Source organism: Cydia splendana, chromosome 17, assembly GCF_910591565.1.
Source record: "Cydia splendana chromosome 17, ilCydSple1.2, whole genome shotgun sequence".
Classification (NCBI taxonomy): domain Eukaryota; kingdom Metazoa; phylum Arthropoda; class Insecta; order Lepidoptera; family Tortricidae; genus Cydia; species Cydia splendana.
The window spans coordinates 3,164,767-3,179,794 of NC_085976.1; the positions used below are offsets into that span (position 1 = coordinate 3,164,767).

Consider the following 15,028-nt stretch of genomic DNA (forward strand, 5'->3'; position numbering starts at 1 on the left):
AGCGAATCGAAGTAAACCGCTTACTAAATGTACCGTTAATAATTAAAATTGATGTTTGTAAAGGGTACAAAATCGGCGAACAGATAACGTGTGACAGGGCCTCTCGTGCGAACTCACTAATCTTAAGATTCGTTTTGTAGTTGTCACACCGTTTGATGGGTTCGTAATTGGATTCAGGTCTCGCAGCGGACAGGGCTCGAATGACTCATCGGCGTTTAGGTCCGAACCTTCATAAACGGATGTTAGCGACTGACATCTTGACATATTGTTTTGCTAAAATTAGACGTCATTATTACTCGGGTCGGCTTTTTTATTAGCATAATTTGTAATATAATATAAATCTTGTAGGTAATTTACACCTAACTGCAATTTGAAAGATACAATAATTTAAAAACCTAACACTGATCCCTGTGGCACGCCTTTTACATTTGATTTTATTAACACATTTTTTTGTATTGTGTTATCTTTATTAGTTTTCGATCATATGAATAGTATATTTTTTGAAAAAAATACTGCTGTTGGGAAATTTTACTTAAGCATCGGAGAAAAAAATAATTATTGTTTACACATGTGCTTACTATCTCAAACGCTTCTATTTGTTCTAACTAGCCACTGGGCATTTAATTTCGATCGGCGAACAGAAAGTGTAGCAATCGACGACACGTACGGCAACACAGTCTATTTGCAGACCTAATAACATCCAAAATAAACCGTGGATGGCGTTATGCAAACGGCACATGTTCCACAAACTACCAATGAAGCGTTCGTTAACGCAGACCGATAAACAAAAAAAACTTAATAACGAACGTTGAACCGGCAATCAAAACGTGGGCTGAAACTAATTGACAATTGTTCAGCTTAAATACATCAAACAAAGTGACTTGCGTAACTATAAATTAACTTTGATATAAGTCTCTAAAGTATACCTATACTCCATATTTGAACTGTGTGACTTCACTCCTGTTAGATTTAACTTATCATCTCGCAGCCCGGGAGTGCCTCTTTATTGTATTACAGATGTGTCATGCGAACTGAAGGACTGAAAACGTAATAATGACAAACTAGTGTAGGTATCATTCGTATCAGGTGAAAATAAAGATTACCAGTGACCAAGTTACCCATTTTATTGTACAAACTTTATTTATTTTGCTATAACTTTAAAATTGATTTAAAAAAACAATTATTAAATAATATAATTATCCTTCTAACAGTTTTAAATTAATTTATAGCCATTTGGTTATTGACGAGAATAATTGGGTGAAAGTGTAGGTAGTGATAGTTACTGATTATAATTTCATGATTAAATTTTAACATCAAAAAAGAAAGGAAAGGAAATTATTTCTAGAACGTAATATTCGATATCGATTAACCGGAGTTTTCAAAATAATAATAAAGTAGGTTTGTATTGTAGTATAGTTGCTAGTTAATATTACACAAATATAAATTAAAGTAATAAATGAAAAATATATCTACTAATCACTACTGCTCTAACATGACTCTAAATTACTCCGAAGTATACATTAAAATAATAATACTATATTTGATTTACATTATCAAAAAGTGTAATTATAACCCAACTTTATCACGGGAAAGTGTAAAGTGTAACGATCTGATTTCCTTATCGCTGTGATAATATTTGCAGAGGTTATCTTATCGTTTCGCGAACGGCGAATCCGTCGTATCACACGTATCGTGACGTTTCTGTGACGTAAACTATCAGAGCCCGGGCTATAACCGCGAACCACTTCGTTCGTTCATACATCTAACTGGCTCTCTATCGCTCTTGCATATTCGAGTGATAGAGGCACTAGATGAAAGTTTCATTTTCGAGCTTCGCAATAGCCTGAAGTGTTATATATAGTAGACATTAAACATGTGTGGCGTGATCGTCCTTTGTCATTCGTTTACTAATTAGGATTAAAACGGCTAATGAGCGAGGGGGCTTTAAACTTTTATCTTATAGCGGATAAGATTTCGTCGGCATCAGTTGGTCTGCAGTTGTGGAGTACTTGGAAATTTGTTTGTATTAATAAAATTATGGATAAGTAAGTAGGTACACAATTTAAACTAAATAAAAACTTTTACTGTAGGTATATGTATAATCGGCGAGTGTATTAAGCGTGGGTATAATTTATTAAAATAAAGCACAGTTAAGTATTCCAAACAACCCACTGCCAACAAACTGTCCTGCAGTTTGGCAGAAGAAGAAGTTGTACAAATAGGGTTTATTTAGCCTGAATAAATATTTTTTTTAAATTATATGCAGATCATTATTATTATTTATTACGCGCCTATTTGAAAAGCGATATCATACTGTTAAACATGGGTATGGCAAAAAATGGGTAAGCCCTGGTGAAAAGAATGAAAATTGGGATTTGAAGCCAAATTAAGACAATAAATTGTTATACCTATTAAAAATATCCTTTTAATAGGTATAACAATTTATTGTCTTAACTAGGGTGATTGTTAGAAATAAAAGGGAAGGTTCCTTTGATATATCAGGTATATCACGTCATATTTCGCAACGGAAATCTTCAGTTAATCACAGAATAAATAGTTACACATAATGCTGTATAGTGAAAATCATTAGAAACATCCGTTCACGTCTCACTCGACTTGCTAAGGTTTACTTTGATTATGTAATTAAACCTAGTGTCTTTTATCGCAGCGTAAAATTAGTTTTTATCGCCCGGTTACTCGTACGGAGAGATAACGTTTGTTCTGTTGATTTTACTAGTAAGAGAGTTAGATAGAAAGGGATCGAAAAGTTTCTTTACAGTGACAGGTAGGTATATTCGCTGAACTCTTTACAATTTTTTTTGGCGAGTATTAGGAGACATTCTATTTATACAAGGTGCTCACGAGGAATGTGAAAGATTTCAACCACGCATTTCTGAGGTCAAAACAAGGAAAAAAATACGAGTGTAGGTCAATTTCAGAAAAAAAAATTGTTTTGTTTTTTAAATTTTTTAAATGTATTTTTACATAAAAAGTAAATGTTATTGGTAAAATTGTCACTTAAAATGGATTTTTACTTTTAGTATCGTAAAACCTAGTTTTTGCAAAGTGTTACTTGTCACTTTTTGACATCTATCAATAAGGATATTTAGACTACGTCCCATCGTCATTAAAAATGCGTTTTGCACTATGTAACATGTATGTAACAATAAAAACTTGTTTTTTTTTTTAAATTAATAACTCTGAAACTAGGCGAATTTCAAAAAGTTTATAGGACATTTTTGTCTCTAAATATGATCAGGAATACGCTGTTAAAATTATTCGGTTTCCTCATGTTACACCGTGTATTCATGTACCTAAGTATTCAATAACTTCTTAAAATTGTTTGCTTCATTATACAACATATACACGCAAAATAGGCGCAAGTCGTCGAGTTGCGGAAAATCGCCCGAACTACAATATACAACATATATTTATACCGTTATTAAATAAATATAAATGTTGTATAAAAACTTATAAACTAAAATTATACTAAATTAATAAAAATAAAAGTTGAAATACTACCTACAGTAATATAATTTTTATTTCAAGAAAAGTTCAGAACAGTTGGTTATTTACACATTAGACGCGTTTATGATGTCTCTTTCAAGATGGTATATGGTAAGACCGTAAACGTAATATGATCATTATATTTGCAAAATAGTTTGCTTCAAATTATAGTAATGATTACCACCTTGACCATCCGAATTACTGGCCGCCACCAGATTATTTGGTAGATCGTTTCGACTGGTTTTTATCCGGCATCGCAATGTGATGAATACATAATTAAATCTATTTTGCTCATTATAACCGCAGGAGGTATCTTTTAACCGCATAAAGGATCAAGAGTCCGATTAATCTAAGTAAAAAATATTTAGAAACCGACACAAGTTTAGGTATACAATATATATGTAGATGTTGAGATTGTTGCGACAAAATTTCATTTGATTTTTGTTTTTATTGACATCTTTATTCAATTAGGGTCTTAGGTTAGGATTTTACAATGTGAGTATAAAAGTAAAATATAAAAACACTTACAAAACATAACAAAAATATATAAACACATTATAAAAAACCTAACCTAGGGTGCCGCCGGCAGCGGGGCTTGGCCCAAGCTGCCGGTGGTCAGGGCCGCAGAGTGAGGAACCGACGTACTATACGCGCCGTGTCCAAAATTACCGCCTTCTGCATCTGACCCTTGATCCAACCACCCAGCGAGAGTCTCTCTAGGTGTTGGTCGAGACTCTTCGCTATGAGACCGTTCGCTGACACAACTATCGGAACAATGATCGTCGAGTCAACATCCCACATGGCGGTAATCTCGTGAGCTAAGTCTAGGTACTTGCTGGACTTGTCCTTCTCGGCCTTCACGAGATTCTCATCATGGGGGATGGTGACGTCGGCGAGCACGGCCCGGCGCTGCGATCGGTCTATCAGCACGATGTCAGGCTTATTGGCGACAATAGTCCTGTCAGTGATGATAGATCGATCCCAATAGAGCGTGGCACGACCATTCTCGAGAACAGGCGCAGGTAAGTACTTGTAGTACGGTACTTCGCGGTCCACAAGGCCGTATAGAAGAGCAAGTTGTTGGTGAATAATCCTGGCTACGAGATTATGTCTGTGCAAGTACTCACCGTTAGCAAGATGAGAACAACCGGAAATTATATGCCTGAGTGACTCTCCGGGACGGCGGCATGCCCGACAGATGTCGACCGTACCGTCCTTCAGGATATATTTCCGATAGTTGTTCGTCATCATCACTTCGTCCGCAATTGCACAGGCAAAACCCTCGGTTTCTCCGAAGAGGTCCCCGAATCGTAACCAATTCACCGACGCGAGCAGGTCCACATCGGGTCCCGTGAGGGCCTTGTAGAACCGCCCGTGTAGCACCTTACTCTCCCATGCCGCCTTGCGATCCGCAGTACTTAGTACCACAGGTTTGCGCCAGTTCTCATTTGCCAAGGAGAGCGGCGTGAGGTTCCTGTCTACTGCCACCACATCACGATGCATCCCACACTCGTTGTTAAGGAAATAATTCCTGAGATTGTACACCTCGCGGTTGTGGAGATCCTTGGCGTTTAGAAAGCCTCGACCTCCAGACTTGTGGGATGTACAATCTCATAACTGACGAGCGTGGGTGTAGCATGCGATGTGTGGTGACCAGTGATCGGACCCTCCGATCCAGGGCGTCCAGCTCGGTCTGAGTCCACCTTAGTATGCCAAAGGAGTATGTGAGGAGGGGCATTACCCAGGCGTTGAAGGCGCGCACTTTGTTGCCTCCTGACAAAAGACTGTTAAGGACTTTTGTGAGCCGACTGAAAAAACGCTCCTTCACTGACCGTCTAATACCCTCGTCCTCAATACCCAACGACTGTGACATACCAAGGTATTTATAGGTTTCTGATTCAGAGATAGATCTGAAAGACATTGTCTCAGAAATTTGTAAATTTGTTGAATTTACAACCCTCCCCCGCTGTACATGCATAACCGCACATTTATCGACACCAAACTCCATGTTGATGGCACTACTGAAGTCTTCGGTGGTTTTCAGTAGCTCCAACAAGCCTTGGGTATTTGGTGCAAATAATTTGAGGTCATCCATGTACAGAAGGTGAGAAATAACTTCACCCTCTCTCCGAAGTCGGCAACCTAGTCCCAAATCCTTCAGCAGGGTGCTGAGGGGATTCAGAGCTAGGCAGAACCATAGCGGACTCAGACTGTCGCCCTGAAAGATTCCTCGCTCAATCCTTATAAAATCCTGTGGGCCAGGTCGGTCATCCCCGCCTCCTGGTTGACGAAGGACTGTGGTCCACTGCCCCATACACGCGCTTAGGAAGGCTCTCAAAGCTGCATCAACTTTGTACAGCTCTAAGACCCTCCCCAGCCATGAATGAGGCACCGAATCATAGGCCTTCTTGTAGTCAATCCAAGCGGCTGAGAGGGCCCCCTTGGTCCGCCGGATTTGTTGGCAGATGGTCATGTCTATGAGGAGGAGCTCTTTAGTACCACGGGACCCAACCCTACATCCATTTTGAGCAGAGGCCAAAATATTGTTTGCGACAATGTGCGCGTTGATTTTTGCTCTCAAAATGGATGTAAGGAGCTTGTAGAGTGTAGGCAAGCATGTGATGGGTCTGTAGTTCTTCGCTTCCGTGGTACTACCGGACTTATAGAGCAGGAAGGTGACACCAGTTGTTAAGGAAGGTGGGAGAGAACCAAGCTCGAGGGCTTGTTGAAATTGTGCTGCCAAGCAGGAGTGTGAGCATCGGAACCATTTTAGCCAGAAGTTGTGCAATCCATCCGGCCCAGGACTTTTCCAGTTCTGGGCCGTGCGGATGGCACAACTTACGTCATCGGGGCTGATGGTGACTGCTCCCATAGGTTCAATGGACTCGCACTCACGCTCCACAACACTCATCCAACTCCCCTCGGTGTGCCCGACAGGCACCGACCAGATGCTACGCCAGAAGTCATTCATGACAGTAGCATCCGGTGGCTGCGAGTCGGACGCACGAAGGTTGGTTTCCTCCCACTTTCGGTACATCTTCCTTTGGTCACTCTGGAAAAGACGATTCTGCTGGAATCGGTCCACACGCTCTCTGTAGCGGCGAATACGGTTTGCCCATGCATAGACTTTCTGCTTTAGAAAGTCGATGCGCTCCGTAACGTTGGCCATGTAGTCGCGGGGCCTGGTATCCGTCCCCGCGAATGCCTGGCTTACGAAGCGCATTACTCGGGGGCGATTGTTGCCCCCCCTGAAGCAGATCAGCTTAGCGATAAGAGTCCTAAAAGAGCTGATACGTCGCTCGATCCGTACTTGCCATGCGGGGGCACCTCCGGCGGTCCTAGGTGCACGTTCAGAGTCCGGTAACTTGACTCGTGCAACACGGCACGCCGCGGTGGCTCCGCAATACATGATCGCGTGCGTATCATCTAAATCTTTACTAGTCCGCAAATATGGCTCTAGTAAAGCGTTTAGGGCTCCCATTAGCGCTAGATTGTGTCTATTCATAGGCAAACGTGGTAATCGTGGCCTAGTATTGGGTGTGGAGCGGTACTGCGTAATCGCCTCGTCCAGAGTCCTCCTCAGTTGCTCATTGGCTGTACTACTCACACTCTGCGCGAACTCCTCCTCGTCGGCACTGAGATCTACCCGCGGTGCCCCCGGTGCCTGGTCGGGTGCCGGCACCGGATCCGGCGACGTGGCGGGCGGGTCCCGCGCCGAGGTAGAAGCTGCGCGAGCAGAGAGAGCCTCCATGCGAAGCCGATCAAGTGTCGAGTCATCCAACCGCTTTTGCCGCTGGATGACTCGCACCTGATCCGATAGTCGTTGCGCAGTCTCGTCGATGGTCGGTTCGAGGGCCTGAAACAGTGGAAGCATTCGGACACGGTACGCGCATAGGTTGGTTCCCCCCTCTGTAGCCCCATAGTAGGCGCGCATGACGTTCTCATTCATGGTTTGAGACCATCGCATGCGACGCACTACACCACCGGCAGCGGGAGCCGTGGGCGGGGCAGGATGTCCCGCAGGCCCCAAGCGTGCCGACAGCGGTGGCCGCCCGCGCCGCGCTGGTGGTCGTGGCGGCGGCGGCGGCGGGCCGCACTCGTCGCTCGACTCGCTGGTGTCGGGCGCGGTGGCGAATTCATCGCCCGACGACGATTGCGAGGAGACGGATGATGCGGACGGGGGTGGTGGGCGTGCGTTTCGTGGAGACGCTAGTTGAGCTCGTGTTTTGCTTCTCGTTTGCATTTTCGTTCACTTAGGGAGTTTTGTCGTACATGTTGAACATTATTTTCCATGGTCGATTATGATAACCCGTACATATATACGTAATAGTATGTAGTAGTCTTGGGTTATTGACATTATTATTAAGTTTTAGCACACATTACATAATATGTAATATATGATAAATTATATCAGTCATTATTTTTAAACGTTTGTCGAAACAAAATAATTATGATGATTCGGCGTATATACGTCCCACTGCTGGGCACAGGCCTCCTCTCAGGCTCTCATGCACAAGAAGGCTGAAACTGTATAACTTTTTTAATTAGATAACTTTACGATTAGAATAGAATCACGATTTTGCAAAAAGCTGCCCAATTAAACGCTTCCTTGAGATACTTGACAGTCAAAACTGCATTGCGCTAATCAAGGTTCTCAAAGTAAAAAACATGGGTAATCATAAGATCATAACTTTAAAAAACATTCCCGGCTATTATAAACTATTTAACGTCTCGCCACCAGCAATTTTATACGTATTTGTTGAGGATATACTTAAAGTGCTTAAATCAATTTCCACGGTAACTAACTATCATATTTTTTTACGACATGAAGCTAAAAGATGCCAGCTACATATCAATGTCACACATAAAAGGTAGGCACGTCAAATTGCTTTCGTTACACTTGTTGGAGCTAAATTGTATTATGTACACTCGTTATAGTGTAATTTATATATAATGCTTCAATCTGTTGTAGCGTGTAAGTAAATGCCCATTTGTCCTCCTACGCTTACTATAGCTAGGTCGGTGCTCTGTCGCGGTAGGGGGCGGTACCCTGGGGTAATGGCTAGTAATTGCTGTCACGTCTATTGGCCTGGAAACATGCGCAGACACCCACGCGTGCACAAAAACATTACAAAAGAAGGTCTGAAAATGAGTAACGATGCTTACGTACGTAATAGAAAAGATGTCCAAACGTACCAAAAAACATCAAACTCCCTTTGATGTTTTTTGGTACGTTTGGACATCTTTTCTATTAGCAGCTTGATCGGGTCGAGGGGTTTTTACACATGCTTTTTTATTAAATTATTTATGTTGGAGTTTAGGTAACCAGTTGGATATGATTTGATAAGTCGATACTTGTCTTCTTATGAGAATGATATTTATATTTCTAAGATAGGCCTTGTGAAAAAGGCAAAAGACTCACCGTTAGATAGTAATCTAGAAAAATGTTCTGGTACGAGTAGAATGTATATGTAGGTAATTGAATCAAATTAAAACATCATTATCAATTATAATACGATGATGTAAGTGCTCCATTTATGTTGAATAACCGGGGAAACGAATCGTTAGTGTAATGAAGATAAAGACCGGCTCAGTTAACTGTCGGTTCGTGATAACTCAATGCATCTAGCAATTAGGAAGACAAAGGTTTTTCAATTAGAAGCAATCGATCTGATATGTATTGGAGCAATCGATACCAGTTCTAGGCTTCATTTTAGTTAGGACCGCAAGTCGTTTCCGAAACTATTAAATCCATTGACCTAATTAATAAAATTAGTTACATTACATATATGTACATATTGTGTTGCTAAATAAGAAATAAATATATGATATTATGAAATTCATTAGAACACAAAAAATGCCGCACAAAATTCGTTCTGATAGACCCTCCAAAATCGCAAAATGTTTTTTTTAATCATTTGCATACAAATTAAGTATTAACTGTTGATGTGTTGATTAAACCCATCCAGAATTAAATCTTTTATGAATTTAAACAAGCAGGGCGTGGTAAAGATATACACATACAAAACGTAACCATCCCCTCATTCTCAATCAGATAATGATAAAATTTAAGGCGATGTCGATGACGACAACAAACACGCGGGTCGTTGGAACTTGTGTGGCGGTCAGCTAAGTATCGAATGGCGCGCTGACAATGCTCCCGAGTTTCATAGGAAATTGCTCCTAGCCTAGCCAGTGGCAGAAAAACGACACGCACCTAGTCTCATACTTCAATTACGAATAATTACTTGCATTCGCATGTGCATTAAGTGCTCCGTGTATAACTTTGTTCATGGAGAACTTATGGGATCAATTTGTTTTGTACATCCTACAAGCATTTTACAGAAACCATTCGACGTTGATGGTTAGAATTTGGAACAGTTATAGCAACTTACTTTTAACAGTGCAATCAATGGCATTCAAAACCACTTACTTAAAACTTGTCTATGGGTTCATTTTATTCACATATTAGCGAGCGATGCCAATCTCGCCACGCTTCTGAATGGCACTCTTATGTAAAAATAATGCACCAATTAAGATCAAAAGCCGCATGCGATAAATGCATGCAATTAAATACCTATGCTATTAACGTAAACGCACGCGCCGTAAGCACCTATAAGTACGAGCGAGTAACGTAAACAATCTAATTTGATAGGCTTCATTAAGTGTAATCAACCTGATAAAAACATCGCTAGATACACTCATATGAAAAACGTCTTAACCCGCACTGTAACTCTATGTTGTTACGCTGTTTAAAAGTTGACAGTAGGGTAATGATTTTGGGTGCGCCGGCGCCACCGCCAGTGGCGCCATCTGCTAGGGCGTGACATTGACCCGCTCTAACCTAAATCAGAGACAAGTTAATAGAGGAGATTGACAATCTCTATAGTTCGTTTTTTTTTGCATTAGAAATAAGGTAAACAATAATTTAATTTAATTTAATTTATTTATTTCAAAAAATATACTCTTTAATATTGATGTGTCTTTTAATTGAAAAACACATTTTAAAAATAAGTCACGGCAAATATGTAACAATTGTGAATCTAACACGATCATTTATATTCTTCTGCTTTCATAAGTAATAATTATTGATTTTTAAAAATCGTTTTTCAATTAAAAGACATGTCAAGATCGCTTACCTTCTCTCAAGTTCTTTCTAATGCTAAAAAAAACGAACTATAAATGCCGCACGCACGCCCTTTATCTACTTTTGTAGTTCTTTGTTCACCACTACACATCATTAGATATGTACATCTAAATAAAAAAGACTTTTAAGGCATGGAAATTAGACAGCGTCATCTATTTCAGATCTTATTACATAGTTGCACTTTAATTTCCATGTCTAAAAACCTTAATGGCGCAAAAATAAAGACAAATCCAACTTTAAATAGCAGTGAGATAACAGTTGTTTTACACATAAAGTTAACATGCAATAATTAAAGCGAAATGCATCTACCTACAGCAATGATGAGGGATAAAGTTTTTAATTGGGACTAAAAAACAGTAACACACAAGGTTTCAGTTAAGAAACAGATTAACAGAAACTGTAAGTATAAAGTGTTAGACAAAACGACATCGTACATAGATTACGACATTAGTCGTAATTTATGACTCATAAAGCTACAATATTTAGTGATATTTAGATAGGTAACAATGTAAAGAATTACTAAATTGTTACTAACCATTCCAAATAAGGTCAGTGCCGTCAGTGGGTAAAGTTTAATGGAAGTGTTGTATGGAGATTGTCAGTCTTGTCCGTCTAGTTGTCTCTGCCTAAACGATTGTTCTACCGCTCGAAAGAATAAAGACTTAAGTGTATGCCTATGAGTGTTAAAGCCTGTACATTTACATTGAGTCTGCCTTTATCGTTTTGGCATTCAGCGGTCATTTCCATACACAATGACAAGTGAAAAAGACCAGTCTAAATGACGAGTTTTGATTTGACAATGCTTCTTGTTTTCTTTATTGGTTGACATGACATGCTGGTGTCTCGTATTTTCGGCTCGTTTTAAATTAGCTCGTATATTGACTTGAAGCGTTATTAATGTTATTATCTTTACACAATAACTAAAATGACTGCCTTATAAGCAAGTTTAATAGGTTATCAGGAATTACTAGCAATAATTAGTTTATGTCATATGAAACTCGTATAGAAATCCCTTTTGAATCCGAATACAAAAACATAACCAAAAGGAATTTATAAGTACCATAAGTAGGTACACGTTTTTGGGTTTCGTACCTCAAAATGAAAAATCGGTATTCTTCTTATAGTATCACTTTGTTCTCAGTCCGTCCGTCCGTCCGTCCATCTCAGGAACGCGTAAATATATCGAGTTGAAATTAAAACCATATACTTACAATTAGATCTAAAGCCCCTTGAAGCTGTGAAAAAATTAAACTTCTAAGTTAACGTAAAAAAAAGATGCGGACACTTATGCCACAAAAAACTTATATTTCGACTCTCTCAAGGGAATCAAAATTTATAGGGTACTTTTAGTCTGAGACTATAAGTAGGTAATAAGTATACTATAGAAAAAAAACTTAAAACTATACATTATAAAAATTCTTCAATATTCAATATCTATCTATTCTATTCTTCCCAGAAGATAGTAACAATGATAATGACACAAAACCGTTATAACCTGCCCAATTTACTATTTACACAAACGGTATCACATTGCAAATATGGTGTGATATATCTTGCATCATTAGTAAACATGTGCAAAAGATGACAGCAAACATATAGGTATACTTACACATATGTAGATACGTCTTATCAGCATTATGATCAATGCCGCCTTTCCGTTTGTTAACCTAATCGTAATATCCGTTCACTTCCGATTTTCTTGGAAACATATCGTTGTCGTTGTCGAATACTCTTTCAAAATATCATATTACTTTATTTTTAATATCAATCTTATTTTTTAGTGAATAGAGGACAGCTTGCAATCACTCCCTGGTAACGTTGTGCTAACAGAAATTATTTTTGTCGATATCTGTCAAGTGCACTTTGATACTTACAATCAAAAGGTAGGTAGTATATGTAGCTATTTCTCTTCTTCTTCAACCTAGCGCTTTCCCGGCCTAGCGCCAGGGTCCGCTTTCCTGCTCAGTCTTCTCCACTTTGCCCGATCTTCGGCATCCTCAGGTGTGAGATTGTTCTCTTCCATGTCTGCTGTCACGACGTCCAGCCAGCGCTTCTTAGGCCTACCGCTACGTAGGGTCAGTTGTTCTACATTGAAACAATCGGACACAGTGTAACTTTGCGATATCTCGGAAACTAGGTGTTACCAGCTAGTGCCGTCTGTCAAGCAAGGGCAGGCTCAGGGACCCCCAGCACCTCCCAAAAACACGAGCGCAACTCGGAGAAGGAGCACGCTGCTACGAGCATTATTGTGAATTCGTGCAACAAAAGTAAATTTTTTCATTTAATGTTCGCAATTTTTTACCAAGATATAGACTCGAGTTTGGCGTTTTTTAAGTTTTTGTTATGTTCTATGTGTATTAAAGTTTATTTGGAGCTAAATATTTTTAAATTTCGTTCACTCTTTGGTGCAGTTTTTATTAATTGATTAAAAAAACACCCCCTAGTCGCACAATGAAACATTTTTATGTAGTATACAATGAAACATGATGTTCACTGAACACCAGTAGTACCAGCACACAATGAAACAAACTCATTATTTTTTTAAATAATTAAAACCTATGTGCTAAATTTGTGAAACTAAAATACCATGAAAATTGGTAATAATTTGTCTATCATATGACAAAATATAAGATACTTAACTTTAGGAATGACTGAGATAGGATGGCTTATATGTTGAATGTTTCATTGATGGCAAGGTTAAGGACACATGTCTTACATTGAAACAGTCGTGTATAAACACTATGTTGCAAGAAAGTGTATGAAATCAAGCATGGAGATGCTCAAAACCCTCCCGCGTCTACCTAGTTGGCAATCATGCTCCGTGGACATAAAAGGCGCCTTTTTCGCAGCATGCCGTACCTGCCGGCCAGATTTTCGATTCACAATGAAACTCAGGTGTGTGTACAATGAAACAAGTCTTTCGCTTTTAGATATTTCAGCAATCTTATAATGATTCCATATGTCGGAAACCTTTTAAATAACTAATTTCAGCCTACCACTATTTTCTCCTTTCCTTTCTCATTAATTGAGTGAAAGCATATATGTATTAATGTCACTTATTTATTACACCGTTTCAATGTTTATTAACCATGTTTCATGGTAGACTATAATTATTACATTTGTTTCACTGTAAAAATCAGAGTGTTTCATTGAAAACATGCACAAGTACACAATGAAACAAAACTCATTTTTAAAAAAAAAGCTTATAACACAGGAACTGTTACAGATAAGTAGAAACCAAGAATGCCATATGATAGCCAACGAAATTGTTTATCTTCATACGAAATGTCACACTCATAACTTTAAAAACACCAGAGATAGAAAGGCTTGGACTTTTAGTGTTTCATTGATCAACAAGTTACCCTACGCTATTTCTGTTTGGAATAAATTTATTCAGAGTAGCTATAGTATATAGTATACATATGTTTATGGAATAATTTGGAAACTTTCATAGTAAGCTAAATTGCCATATGAGTCCATACCATATCATCATAGGTCTTTTCGTCTATAGCAGACGATTTATGGTGTAACACCGGAGAAACACCATTTTTGGTGGCTGAATAGACCGATGCGAGACCGACATGGTCTACCACAGGTCTGACAGGAGAAGTTTGCGGAAACCGGTACTGAGACACCTTGTCGTCGTCTTTGCCTCTTGTCAGCGAGTGTGGCGAACCAGGTCTCATCACAAAACTTGCGACCCTCCACAACACGTTTGTGCCATTCCGTCCGCTGCTCTGCGAGCCTCTCCCGGCTCTCCCAGTCTCAACCGAACCGTCCGAAACCGAAGACCGAAGACCGTTGTGCTAGCACAAGGTACTTCTGTGGCACCAGCCACCAGCTATCTCACTGAATGGCCATACCATATATGCCCTGAGTTATATGTCTTTATTCTGGAATGCCAAAGGTTACAGATTCTTTCTATTAGGTCGCGTTTTCTAGAGAGGTTCTAGATTTATAAAAGGTATGTAATCCAGTAATCGTTGTTTGCCTCCATTTCTAACAAATATGGTTGTTAGAAAGAATGGCAGACAGCTGTTTCAGGTTACAGGCCTTTTAAAAACACCATCTTGGTATTTCTCTGGGAAAGAGTTTCATTTTGACGACCGGTCTGGTCTAGTGGATAGTGACCCTGTCTGCTAAGCCGATGGTCCTGGGTTCGAATCCCAGTAAGGGCATTTATTTGTGTGATGAACACTAATATTTGTTCCTGAGTCATGGTTGTTTTCTATGTATATAAGTATGTATTTATCTATACAAGTATGTATATCGTCGCCTAGTACCCATAGTAGGTACAAGCTTTGCTTAATTTGGGGCTAGGTTTGATCTGTGTAAGGTGTCCCCTAATATTTATTTATTTTATTTTATTTATTA

At 39.4% G+C, this 15,028-nt stretch overlaps 1 protein-coding gene across 1 annotated transcript in view; it reads left to right on the top strand.

Annotated features, from left to right (window-relative positions):
* Positions 1 to 15,028, top strand: part of LOC134798686 (A disintegrin and metalloproteinase with thrombospondin motifs 7) — a 117,931-nt gene that overhangs the window by 32,305 nt on the left and 70,598 nt on the right. The window lies entirely within an intron of this gene.